We start from the raw sequence: 14,611 nt of genomic DNA, 5'->3' as shown, positions 1-14,611 counted from the left end.
TATCTCCCAAACACGGCGGCGTTTGGGTTTCCTACCTCGGACTCCAGCGCAGCCATGTCCATGGCAGCCACGGCCGACAACTTTCTTTATTCTGGGTGGAAATAGTAACATAGTTACGCCATTAAATGCTTTTATGGAAACATTTTTAGCGAGAAATGTGCATTTTACTTTCATAATGTTCGCTCGGTGAAAGTGAAGGATGTTTGGTTTGATAGTTATGACGAAGAGGGAACGCTCCGTTCACTTGCATGGACAGAGTCTCTGGTTACTAAGCAACCTCAACGTCTTGGCGGACTATATATCTGCTGATCAACACTACGAATGCTGGAAACACACCAGACACACCATGTGAAGTTATTTAACCCGATTATTGGTTTTTATATCCGAGATTATTTAATCTAACCCGATCTAAACTCTATCACCCAAACACGGCGGCGTTTGGGTTTCCTACCTCGGACTCCAGCGCAGCCACGGCCGACAACTTTCTTTATTCTGGGTGGAAATAGTAACATAGTTACGCCATTAAATGCGTTTATGGAAACATTTTTAGCGAGAAATGTGCATTTTACTTTCGTAATGTTCGCTCGGTGAATGTGATGGATGTTTGGTTTGATAGTTATGACGAAGACTGAACGCTCCGTTCAGTTGCATGGACATGGACTCATCTAGGCGCGTGGCTGCGTAGAACCATTTTTGATACAAAATGGTCAAGCAACATTTTAGCTGCGTTACGCGCGTAAATCTTTACGCGGGTACGCGTTTGGTGTGTTCGTACCTTAAGACTTTGCTGTCTGTGACTGAGAATCTGCACAAATATCTCCAGAGTGAAACAGTGGACCTGGCAAAGGCTGTAGAATATAACGGAGCTGTTTGTGTAACTCTTAAACAGATGCGCACAGATGAGGATGCTGCTAAGCTGTATGATACAGTAAAGACGTTCTGTGCAGCAAATGAGATTCCAGAACCATGTACCAGACAGGCAAGGCAGAAGCAGAAACGCTTGGATGATTATATAGTGGAATCTAGATGTGGTGCAGTGAGTGACCTGGGTGATTCAGAATGTTTAAAAAGAAACCTGTATCTACTAGGGATGGGCACGAGTAGCAAATTCCAAACTCGAGTGATCGAAGGAATTCCTCGAGGATCAATCGAGTACTCGTTTAAAACGAATCTATTTTTAGAATGCAATGCATCTGCAGCAGGAATTGGCCTCATGATGAACGGCAATATTACCAACCAAACATGTATTCTCAATATATACAGACAAGAGTTATCAGAGTATTCATTTTTTATTTTGGCAAATGTTCAAAACAAATTTTTCCTTGGAAAAATAAGTATGCGTCTCACAATTTAAATCATGTCGAACAAATGCCTGTAACGTTTAAAAAAACCATTGCAAATAATTTAAAGCTGCAAATAAAACGGCAGCAAATGAACTAAAAAAACGGCCGGGATTACAGCTGCGTCTTGCGGCGGTGAAAATAATCGACACACTTGGTTGCTGCAGGTCTGCTTTCCCGAACTCACCGTTGTGAGTGTTTCAAGAGCCGCATAGTACCGTATCGGTCCGAAAAAGTCGGGTCGTCTTATATTCGGGTTCTAGTATTCAGAGCGCAGCTTCTCTTCTTCGCCTCTCCCTTTAAATGCCAATACACATTCGCGGCCGCAGGTGGTGCAAGAAATTTGTTCCCGGAAGAAGTATTCCAGCGTCCTTAACAACCAGACCGTTACCGGTGTTTAAAGACAGGCTGACCATTTAGAGACAAGTGGCTCAAAAGTGGGTCAGGTCAATCAACAACAGCGGAGGAGCTATGATGCCAATTTTAAAATAATGGTCGTCAATAAGGCAAAGTCAAGTAACAACTGCCAAGCTGCCAAGAAGTTCGGGGTCACGGAGTGTAACGTAAGAAGATGGTGAGCACCAAAACAACGTCTCAAAGATGCCAACAGTCAGCGCAAATCCTACCGTGGTCCTCAAAGTGGTCGTTTCAGTGAGGTTGACCGGAGAGTTTTTGAATACGTCAGAGAAAACGCGCTTTGGGAGGAGCCGGTGGAAGCGGAGCAGCTGGGGAGCGATGACAGCGAGAGCGAACACAGCGGGGCAGAGGACGTGTGTAAGGCCACGTTTATACGTAGCAGGGTATTTATAGAAACGAATATTTCCCCCCCTCCGTTTTCAAAAATAACATTGTGCACACAACATCGTTTTCAAAAAAGTTGTCATTTACATCAAAACGCATAAATACGCCGTTGGGACATTATAACTATGCCAAACCTATGGGCGGCAGTGTAGGGAGAAGGATAAAGCCATGCAAGCCAATCAGAATCCTCAGAATCAACAACAACGAATAACACGAGCGTCTTCCTGTAACAAACAAACAAACAAACTGTAAACATAGGGCGCTCATATGACGTTAAGCATTTCCTGGCGCATAATGTGACGTTTCAGAACCTAAAACCCCGTTTCTATCCGTTGACACGACAACACGTAACTGGCGTTTTCAGAAATCTCCACTTTGGCCGGAGTTTTTTAGAAATGATCGTTTTCTGTGACAAAAACTGCGTTTTCGTGTAAATGAGAGGCCAAACCGTGTGAAAATATCTGCGTTTTTGAGACATCGGAGGAGAAGTTTGGCGAATTTTAGTTAAGTTTAGTTAAATATGTGGCCTGTATTTTCTGTTATTTAAAAATGTTCACAATGTTGCTTGATTATTGCTTGATATTAATTTTGAATCATTGTTAAGTGTGTGTTTTTCCTCTGCTGTCTTGTGTGCTGTTCCAGGTACCACCCTCCCAATCGGACTGGTCAGACACACCTGCAGCCCCTCAGCAATCAGGTGGATTGCTATAAAGCTGCAGGGATGAAAGCAGACGGGGCCAGATAGGCGAACAGAGTTGGGGTCGCTGTCGGTCGCGAGTCAGAGCTATGTGGTGCTCTTCGTCGTGGCATTGCTCCCTCAGTGGAGGGATCGTTAGTTATGGGCAAATTAAGCTTTTATAAAGCATTGAACCAGTTGAGCCAATGTTTCGAAAATGGGTTCATTACTCGAAGCTTCAGTGACGGTGACCTCTGCTGGCGAAGTTCGAGGCTGCAGTGGATTCAACGTATCCCTGCTTTGAAAACTATTTGACGCACAAGCACACAAACCCAAATACTTAATAGCATGATCTTTTCACGAATAAAGATTGATCTAAATACAGATGTCTAGATTGTTCTTAAAGGGATATGCCAAGCCTTCTGTCCAGATAGGCTAACTGATGTAGGCTAGGATATAATTGAAACAGCATATAAAAACTTTCCCCCCAGGAATGGGTTTCGAACCTGGATCCTCCACTCCACAGTCAGTGTGTTATCCCCTAGTCTACTCTAATCGATACCTTACGTTGTTCTATTACATACATACCGTACTATACACAACTCCCGTTAAAGATTGTAGCATCGATTGTGTTTTTTTTTTCATTAAATAATTAGGCGGTGACCAGCTGGCTTCGGGCAAGGTTGGTTGGGTGTGCTTGAGTAACTCTGGGGGTGATTATGTGGGATGGGGTTAGGCACTCAAAGATTTGTATTGAGGTAGGCTGCCTTATGGATTGAGTCGGTTTCTTTTTTTTTGCTCAAAGCTTCTCCACCGGGCCGCGGACCAGTCAAGTGGTTCATTCAGGCAACGAATCAGTTGCCGCTTCGGACGTCACATGTCACGTGATTTCTTTCGCTCTGAAGCAAGCTGCTTTAGTCTGCCCTTTTTTTGCTCAAAGCTTCTCCACCGAAACACGGAAAATGAGTTGGTACACACTTGCACTAAGACTGAATATCATGTTATATTTAGAAAACCAGGGACATGGGTTGCAAATTGCATGCAGGTCTAGAAACCTGCATGCATGGCATCTATTTTATATGAAACAATGAATTTGTCCCTGCTCAATAAACTTCTAAATATAAAAAAGTAAGATTGATGAATGTGTGTAGGCCTTGCTTGTGTTACTGAGGAGAATGGGCTGGGAAAAGATGGCATAGGTTGGATGTGCTTGTGAAACTATGACAGGAGGTAATGATGGAAATACGGGGTGATTATGGAAAATTCAAAGATTTTTATTTAGGAACATTATTTTTTCCACAGTTTTAGGGTTGAGCCGGTTTCTCTTCTTGCTCACAATTTCTCCACATTGAGAAAATTCGCTCCGATGGTACCGAGGATGCTGGCGTACATAAAAATTTGTTTGCCAGCTTGAATAAATGTGTGTACACATTTTGATGTTCCCGCCAGTACTTCAGTGGATCTTCACATCTTGATATGGGTGGATCCGTCAAATAGCGCTGCACCTCGACTGTTGCATCTGCTGTTGCGTTCCTCCCCTTTCTTGCCTGGGAGGCATCTCTGTCGAGGCTTTCCCACAGGTTTATCACTGAAAGACAAACATGAAATTAATCATCAGTACAGAAAAGTTTCAATTTGAATCTATTTTTACTTGTACGTACTTTGTCCAACATCAAATAACTATAATTACCTGTTGAAGGAGGATTTTCCACATTCGCTGTTGCTGCTTGGGCCGATGTGGAGGGATGTTCCTCTGTCGGTGTGTCAGGTGGTGTGTCCACTGTGTCCCTCATTAAAAGTGTGCATTGTGCTGTCAGTCTTTTCACTGATGCCTGCACCTGTATTTGATTATTGAATCCCATCATCTTGTATCTGGGATCCAGAAGTGTTGCCAGTGTCAGGGCTGTCTGGGTCTCTGCAGGTTCAAATGGTTCAAAAGGTTTTTGCATAAATGAGGTTCTGTCCCAACAGTTTTGCTGTGGGGTGCCTTGTGTTCTGCATCTCCCCATGCAGATATATATTTAACATTATGGTCATTGGAATGACCTTGAACCCTGACACTCTTTTCTCCTCTGAAAGTTCAACGGTTGCCTGGTTGAAGGGGGCAATCAGATGTAGGCACGCAGCCGTTGCTTCATAATCCTCAGGACATGGGTGTCACATCTGTCGTCAGTGTAGCGAGAGCTGCCCCTACTGCCTGTCTCTCCTGGAAGAGGCGCTGGAGCATAAGGAAGGTGCTGTTCCAGCGTGTGTCCACTTCTTGGATGAGCTTCATCACTGGCCTGTTCAGTTGCTCCTGCACTTCTTTCAGCTTCTCCTTTGCTGTAGTGCTCGTTCTGAAAAAGGTGACAACTTTGCGTGCCCTTGTGCGTAGGTCTTCTAGACCTGGTGTAGCATCATTGGACTTCTTCACCACTAAATTTAGAGTGTGCAAAACAAAGTGCATGTCTCAAATTCAACATTCTGACACAGGCAATCATGTTGGCTCCCGCATCCGTCACAATCGAAGCCACTTTACTCTCAATGTCCCATTCCTCCATGAGAGACCTCATTGCTGCAGAAATGTTCACAGCCGTATGAGTCTCGGGGAAAGGCAGCACTCCCAAAAGCACTGTGGCCAGCTTCGAAGTGTCATCGACATAATGGCAGGTGACTGCTAGGTATGCCTCCATATTAATGGAGGTCCACATGTCTGAAGTCAGACTCACAGCCTGTACCTTCTGCATGGCAGCCTTGGCCTTGGTCTTCTCCTCCTCGTACTTCCGGAAAACCATGTTCTTCACAGCCTTTCTGGATGGCATGGTGTAGGTTGGATCCAGCAATGCCACAAATGCCTTGAATCCACCGTCCTCAACGATGGAAAAAGGCTGTGAGTCCTTCACCACCATGTTCACCAGAGCCTCATCCAGCTGTTGCCTCCGGTCCACTAAGACAAATGAAGAAATAAAAAGAAAATTAATAAAACAAAATAAGGATTAATGGAATACTGTTAAATCATAGTATTGTGTAAAGTGTCTATTTAATTGTAATACATAAAGCCTACCTTGAGGTGAGGTACCCTGGTTAGCAGCTCCATGCTTGGCAGTGAAGTGCCTAATCATGGAGGAAGTATTCCCATGATACTTCAGCTCAGTTGAACACACCAAGCACCGGACCTGTAGAGAAAGCCATTAGCAAATAAAAATGCAATTTGAGTGTAAACACCTATACCTATAGCTACCTTATATAGACTTGACATAGAACATAGCTATATTGCCTTGGCCTATATATTGGCTATATAGCTATGGTCTGCACATACATATGGAGACCATAGCTATACTGTCAGGAAGATACTGTTGTATATGTACATATATTTTCCTATGTTTCATATTAAACCATATATAGTATTAAACAGCTAGCACACCTACCTTATCAGGTGTGATCAGATCATAGTGTTCCCACATGTTAGAACGACCTCTCTTCCTGGCTGGCTCCATAATTATCAGACAAAAATCCAATACAAATGCGATGCCAACGATTCCAACAATTCCAACAACTCTTACAACTCCACAGCAACGGTGTAGGCGCTATTACAACAACCCACATATTGTCCATTGTTTCGAGCGTTTATAAAGGGTTTATGGCGCTCAAATTCATAAGTGTCAACCTGTCACCTCTTAGATACGAGACAATTCATTGGCGCATTGCCAGTGAAACACTTGATTGGACCACGAACCAAACCGGAACCAGTCAGGTGATTCATTCAGGCAACAAAGCAGTTGCTGGTTCGGATGTCATGTGTCACGTGGTTTTATTATGATACATTTACGAATAAGATGCATCTTATCAAAATACAGATGTCTAAATTGTTCTTAAAAGGATAGACTAGCCTATGTCCAAATATGCTAGTAGACTAGGATATTGAAACAGCATTTTATAAAAACCTATAACATATTGACTTATTCTATTCATTCGCTTTTAAATGTTTTATTCATTCGCTTTTCTAATATGTATTGTATTTCAATCTTGCCCCAGTAAAGCACTTTGAATGGCCTTGTGCCTGAATTGCGCTATATAAATAAAATTGCCATGCCCTATTCTTCGTACCGAGATTAGAACCCCGGTCTTTTGCACCAGAGTCAGTGTGTTACCCCCTACCCTAATCTTGTTGACACAACACTTGTTTTATTACATAAATACTCTTCGCAACTCCCGTACACGGTTGTTACTCCGATTGTGTGTTGTTATTTTCTTTTTTTCATTAAATAATTAGGCGGTGACCTGGCTTCGGGCAAGGTGGTTGGGTGTGCTTGAGTAACTTTGAAAGGGGGTGATTATGTGGGATGGGGTTAGACACTCAAAGATTTGGTATTGGGGTAGGCTGCCTTAGTTTTTCAATGGGTTATGGATTGAGTCGATTTCCTTTTTTTTTGCTCAAAGCTTCTCCACCGAGCCACCGACCAGTCAAGTGATTCATTCAGGCAACGAAGCAGTTGCTGCTTCGGACGTCACATGTCACGTGATTTTTTTTTTTTTGCTCTGAAGCAGTGCTTCTTGGGAGTTGTAGATCAGGGTTTGAAGCACGTATCAAAGCTTCAGTGTCACACTGCCATCACTAGGGATAGTGTTATTGTTTGTTTCCGTCTGAACATAGGACTCATTTATGGTCAATAAATGGTAGATTGGTTTAAATCCTGCTACTCTCTTCCGTTCTTCTAATCCCCAGTCAGATTCATTTTTCTTTCAAGAGCACCTCCATGGTCTGGCAAATCATTACAGTGTTGACCTAAAACCTGAGGAAGTTTTAGTGGCCAAAAACTTCATTAACACAAAAAAGGAAATTATGGATATACAGGGTGTTTTTAACATACTGGATCCAACAATGTTCCCAACACTGACAGATAATTCAGATTGCACTCACAATTCCTGTAAACAGTTGTAGTTGTGAGCGATCTTTCAGTGTGTTGAGAAGACTCCACACCTGGCTTAGGTCAACAATGGGGCAAGGAAGGCTTCACCAACTTTCTCATTTGTCCATTAAAAGGGAGCAACTATGCAAAGTTAGTCAATTGACCGCTTTGCCACCATGAAGGCGTGGCGATACAGCTTAATAGTGAAAAAATAATCATTTAAAACGGCTCTATGCAGTAGTATATGGCCTTATTTAGTTTAAGAGCTTTGATGGTTCTATAACATTTTCCAGGTTGATTGGTGGCAACGAGCCCCCTCACCTTAAGTCAGAAATTCTATTAGTTTTAAACCTCGTTTCTTGCCTTTTTTAGTCCATGTCGTTCTGGCAAAATTATGCTGTTTCCACACAGCTTCTAAATAAATATAGATGTGTAGACTTCTCCTGATAAAGAGGTGAAGGTCATAAAGAGACTTTTTGTTTATTTGTCATTTACCTTATTTGTAAATCTTTGAGATGTGTATGTGTTTAAATAAATATCATTGTACGGTACTCATGAATCTATCTTTGAATCTTTACCTTAACCAGTGCTTTAATATAGCTCACAGTATGACAGTGACAATGATTTTGAAGCTCGTACATACCCTTCTGTATCCATCTATTTCATATTGTGCACACGTAAAAACATTTAAAAAAAAAAAAAAGTATTGGCAGTTGGGGGCCAGTACCCCAGTAAAACTCTAGGTCTAGCAACGCCCCTGGCCCTAGCGATGCTGTCTATTGAGCGGGACCTCATCCAAAACTCACCAGACTTCAATGACATGGTGATGAACCTGTTTGTGACTCAGAAAGGCCGTCGATGTGAGCTTCTCTTCAAATAAGGTAGGCCCAAGCTGCCCTGATATTGATTTTATTCGGGACATGATGCTTGCTTCATAATATTTGTGATAAAAAACAGTGCAGTTGGCAGTCGTTACTGTGTGTGTGTGTGTGTGTGTGTGTGTGTGTGTGTGTGTGTGTGTGTGTGTGTGTGTAACTTGCCATCAGAACATGTTTGTAGCCTACTTATCTAATTGTTTATAGAGCATTATTAATTGCTGTATCTCTGGACTGTACCTCAGATGTGAATTTGGAAAATCACTTTGTTTCTCCATTGCCTGCTGTCTCCCTGCATTCTATTTGTTGTGATTCGAGGCCTGATATTGAATTTATTCGGGACATGATGCTTGCTTCATGTTTGTGATAAAAACAGTGCAGTTGGCAGTCGTTAAATTGCGAACACATCTAGTGTAGTCTCTCTCTCTGTCTCTCTGTACCCCACCCCCCCTTCCCATGAGGATGGGACACTGGGTTACAGCGGCCCTCACAACCCCCCCACCGCCCCTTCCAGTGAGGATGGACACTGGGTTTCAGCAGCCCCCACAACCCCCCCCTTCCCGTGAGGATGGACACTGGGTTTCAGCAGCCCCCACAACCCCCCCCTTCCCGTGAGGATGGACACTGGGTTACAGCGGCCCTCACAACCCCCCCCCCTTCCCGTGAGGATGGGACACTGGGTTACAGCGGCCCTCAAAACCCCCCCACCCCCCCTTACCGTGAGGATGGACACTTGGTTACAGCGGCCCTCACAACCCCACACCACCACCCAACCACTTTCAAGTGTATATTGTATATAGTTCTCTGCAAACCTATGGTGGCATCATGCCTTCAGTGTGTCTTGGACAACCAGACATAAAAGGTTGGACATATTATATTGATATTTTATCGTATTTGTCTGAATGCATACTTCTGAATGCATGTAGATAGATTTATGAGTGAAGTTACCAAAACAATAGATTGGCCGTAACTCATCCATTTTAGAATCACATTCTCTCTCGTGTATAATTCCCAATTATTATTGATGTATTTGCATGTATTGCTTTTAATCTTGCTGAATTCTACAAGGCAAATAAATTAAGTTAAAACTTAGTTCCCCAGCTCCATTCGTCTTAGTAAGGAAATATTCTCTTTTGTCTTTATTATTTTGTCAGAATGCACCAGAATGCTTAGTTTGTATTTGAAAATCACAAAAACATCTTCGGGGCAAGGATGCTCCCTGACCCCCCCTACTGTCTATTGGACAACCAAATATTAGGTTTTTCAAAATGTGGATTAAGAATCATTTTTATCGACTGGGATATACAACATTGTAAAGTGACAGATTTCAGACTTAAGATAGAATGAACTTTACAGTAGAAAATGAGGACTTGAAGAATGTGAAGCACACTGCTGATAAGCATTAAAGTGAACATGAAGAAGCTAAATGTTCAGTCAAGCTAGAAAATATATTTTGTACACTCAAAAACCAGAACTTACCACAGGGGAAAAGGGCTCTATTCAACACATAAGTTGTTGGGGGCAATGGCTGGAAGAATCCCGAAGTACTGCCATCTTTGTTGTGGAGGGGGTGTCTGGTATGCATGCTGACATCACATTCGGCACAGAAGAAGGGGCGTGGACGGCAATCACGGCAATGGACAACAGCGGAATTTCTCGAACACTGTTGGCACATGTGGGCTTCCACATTTTCTAGTGCAACTGCAGTGTTTACCAGCTGTGGTCTTGCTGCCCTCCAGCTTTCTGAAAAGCTAGTTTTTCTTGTGCTCCAGTTGGATGAGGCCAGAAGAGGTCTTGGGGTTGGTGCTTCCATCTCATCTCCTGTGGCATCACACAATGATAGCTGGAGGTCTTGTAAAAAACCCTCTGTTAAAATGGTTAAAAAAAAATAAAAGCACTAATATTTCTTTATTTAACAGTGCACTGTATGTAGTGGCTGTTAAAGGCATAACCTTTTTTCATAATTTTGATCTTTTGAATTTCAAATACAAAGTATTACATACAATGCAGATACAACAAAAAAATATCTTAACACAATGCTTTGGGCAACTGGAAGCAACGTAAAGTACATACCAATAGCCTCTGGAGCAAAGACCACCTCAGAGCTAGTGTCAGGAGCATCAACAGGAGGATAAGTCTTCTGACTGCAGCTAGCTGTACCAGAACAAAAAACAAAGAATTATTCACAGCATTAAAATGGTCTACTTCGTCCCAACAATACTTGCACATGATAGTCGGTTATCAGTTATCATGGATATCAGCGCACAGATTTAAATGAAAACACAGGCCACAGTCTGTTCCCCCTTCTGACCAAACCCTAATTGAATAAGCCTGTGTAGTCTAGTATGGCAATTGCGATATTCAATATAATGTTGTTACTTGAAGAAAAATAGACTGACGCCGCCTTGAGTGTGGTATTTGGATTACGTTGCCATCTCTGTCCCTAGGGTGACCACCTGCTAATAAGCCCAAGCCCAACATACAAGGGGTATGTTTCGGGGGGACAATGGGGGACACTGCCTGGCGCGGTGGTGCCCCGACCTCACGGGCAGAGTCACTGATAGTGGTTTATCCATTTCTAGCACATACCACCTTACATGGTATATTAATAATGCCCTATTCCCCTAAACATGTGTAATTACTGATGTATGCTCATGAATAGGCCAACCAATGTGTATTTTTTTCTAAATAAAGATTTATAATACTTTGAACATTCAATGAATTGACACACGGATGCACTTCCACTCATGATCTACTTTAGCTATTTAATTAGGGGGCCAAGCCCGAAGGGTTGGAACCCTATTGTTTTTGTAAGGTTTATTATACTAACCCCCCTAAAAGTGGGACCACAGCCCAAACCGTAAATGGTGCAGACACCCCAATTGCATGACTAGATCCAGGTCTGTCCGGACTACGCAGACGACAAAATCCAGACATGCGGGTCACTAGGTGGCGCTATACCAAGGAAAACTTGTTTGGGGCTATAACTCCCACACCAAACCTCCCACAGTCAAAAACGTTATACCCACAGATTCACTGGAGTCTGCTGCATCTTTTGGCATAGGCCACGCCCATGAGCGTCTATAAAGTTCTAGAAAAAAATCAGAAAATCGAAAAACCGCTAAACTGCCTTTTCGCTACTCCTCCCACATTTCTTGCCCAATTGACACCAAACTTTACACACGACATCTTCAGACGCACACAAAATAAATTCGTACACTTTTTTGATCCGACCATCGACGATGAAACGGTAGCATTTTAAATATTTGTTGCTTAGCTACGTTTTACGTGGAAAATCAAAAATCCAAAAAAAAACTAAATTAGACATCGGATCGAGTCCAAATTTTAGACACATGTTGGTGCTACCCTTAATTGCGTTCAATAAATAAGTCGGAAAATTTCGCCATAAGGGGGCGCAATAAATGAGGAAATTGTATATCTTCTAATTGGCCGAAGTAATGTTCTTCAAACTCGAGGGAAACCATCAAGGGGCAAACCCGAGTCTATGGCCGTTTCTCAATTTGCGTACTTGTGCGTGCTCGTGGACTCGTGAAACGTCATCAGTCGTTGCCCGAGCACTGTTCCATTTCGAAGTACGCATCAAGCGAGTACTGTCGTAAAACCCGGAAGTGTTCTTGATGCGTGCTCGATCTCGCCGAGCACGCATCGGAGGTGCCTCGTGTGTACTTGCAACCGCTATAAATCCCAGGATGCATTTCGCACTCGCAGCAGTACGATGGCGGACAATATGGAGAAGACGCACAACTGTAAGCTATTATCTATAAGCTATTAATTGTAAGCTATTATATTATTATATTGTTTCACGAATATCGGTATTTATTATTTTTAACGTTTTTATTAGGCTATCATTGAAATAAAAACAAAAAACAAATCCTACTTGTTTTTCTCTGAAGTTTTCACTTTCAGAGCAGGACAGCTAACTCCTCTGCTACGGGATGGGAGTGAGTATTGATTGATTTTGAGTGCTTTTATTTCTTGGGGACGGTTCAAGTCGGGTTTCAGTAGTCTTAATTTATTATGAATAATTTGTTACATGTTATTAAAGTGGCAGTGTGAATGTGCTTTAGGGACTTCATTTCCAGTTCTGGCCTGGATATTTCCACCAAACAGGCCATGAAGAAGTGGAACAATCTGAAGCTCAAGTACAAAGTAAGTATACGTTGCCTGTTTATATGCTTTGTATTATATACTGATTATATTATATATACTGAGCATTCCAGCGGTTCCTTCATAGGAAAATTAACCTACACACAATACCATTTCAGTGGCCCTTTGAATAGAGTAAGTGTAATTAAGTGTATTACATGAGAATTATTAGTTTGACAGTGCAGTAATTTATATCCTGTTTTCAGTCGCTTAGGGACCCACCCACAGGCAGAGGGGGAGAGTCCGGTACAGCTACTGGCGCCACCTGGCAGTGGTATGGTGCCATGGATGCTGCACTCCGGGGACATCACTCCATCTGTCTGCCCCTGGTTGTTGCATCCAATATGACTGTCACTACAGGTGGGGTAGTAAGCACACCGGCTTCTACCTCTTCTGCTGAGGAGAGAGAGAGAGAGAGAGAGAGAGAGAGAGAGAGAGAGAGAGAGAGAGAGAGAGAGAGAGAGAGAGAGAGAGAGAGAGAGAGAGAGAGAGAGAGAGAGAGAGAGAGAGAGAGAGAGAGAGAGAGAGAGAGAGAGAGAGAGAGAGAGAGAGAGAGAGAGAGAGAGAGAGAGAGAGAGAGAGAGAGAGAGAGAGAGAGAGAGAGAGAGAGAGAGAGAGAGAGAGAGAGAGAGAGAGAGAGAGAGAGAGAGAATTCGCTCCCTGCTGGCCCACAGGCTCAAGACCCATGTCGCAGAAACTCAAACTGTGTCTCTCCGAGCCGGAGATCAAAAAGACCCCCCCCCCCCCTCCCATGGAGACATTGAAGATTTGAGATGGAGAGAGAGAGAGAGAGAGAGAGAGAGATCTCGCTCTGCCTCCACGGTGTCACCTGGGCCCCTCTCCTCCAAGATATCCCCTGCTGCCATGCAATTGTTGTGCAGGATGCAGCAGGCACCTACCACCTTGGGGACAAACAGAGACCGGATCTCCAGATACCGCAGGAAGATGGCCCGCCAGCGGGTTTTGAGGATCCCGAATGACCTCTCCACAATGTTACGCCCTCTAGCATGGTGCCTATTGTATCTGTCTTCAACCTGACCTGCTAATCAAAAATCACATGGATGTATCAGTGTCACCAAACTAACAATTTGTTTCTGTGCATGTGTGACAGAAGAGAAGGTGCTTACCGGCTACAGGATGGCGTCATGATGGCCACAGGACGCTGAAGGCATGGGTACCCTCCATCACCCAGCAAGAAGTACCCAGCTGGTGGGTACAGAGCCTGCCTATAAAAGGGAGAACGCCGGAGCACGAGGGCATCATGCACCGACCCCGGGGTCCCGATGTACACGTCAATAAATTCACCGTTTCCATCACAGATGCCCTGCAGGATGATGGAAGTGAAGAGCTTCCGGTTAAAATAGCTCTTCTTCTGCTCTGCAGGTGGCAAAACTTTTATGTGGCATCCATCAATGGCCCCAGCGGCACATCTGAAGGCCTCGTGACCTGCAAGGCGAGCAAAGCCAGCCCCCACCGCCTCCATCTCCTCTGCCTTGGGGAAATGAATCACCCTGTGGAGGATGGCCATCATCTCCTCCACCACGCCATGGACCGTCCTGCAAACTGTGGACATGGGCATCCCGAAGGCATCTGCCGTTACCCTGTACGATGCTCCACAGGCCAGCTAGTACACTGCCACCAGCACCTCCACCTCATGGCTCCATCCATGGACTTTTTGCCGGGGCAGCAAGGCAAGCAGCCGGTTGAAGCTCTCCCTGGAGAGCCTGAAGGCTGGCTTCAGGTCCCCTCAAGAGAAAAACAGAGCTAGGAAGGGCACAGTGATGTTCAGCTGTGTGTACAGCTGTGAGCTGCTTTGGTCCTGGTCAGAGGTGGGTAGGAACGCGCTACATTTACTCCGTTACA

The 14,611-nt window shown here is 43.8% G+C and overlaps 1 long non-coding RNA gene across 1 annotated transcript; it reads right to left on the bottom strand.

Moving 5' to 3' along the window:
* Positions 1–4,067: 4,067 nt before the first annotated feature.
* On the bottom strand, positions 4,068–4,731 carry LOC115546562 (uncharacterized). The gene is made up of 2 exons (XR_003977244.1): positions 4,508–4,731; positions 4,068–4,405 (listed from the first exon to the last, which is right to left on the bottom strand). It is a non-coding gene; the product is annotated as an uncharacterized LOC115546562 (long non-coding RNA).
* Between the last annotated feature and the right edge of the window lie 9,880 nt (positions 4,732–14,611).

Source organism: Gadus morhua, chromosome 7, assembly GCF_902167405.1.
Source record: "Gadus morhua chromosome 7, gadMor3.0, whole genome shotgun sequence".
NCBI lineage: Eukaryota > Metazoa > Chordata > Actinopteri > Gadiformes > Gadidae > Gadus > Gadus morhua.
This window is presented reverse-complemented; position numbering and strand designations above follow the sequence as displayed.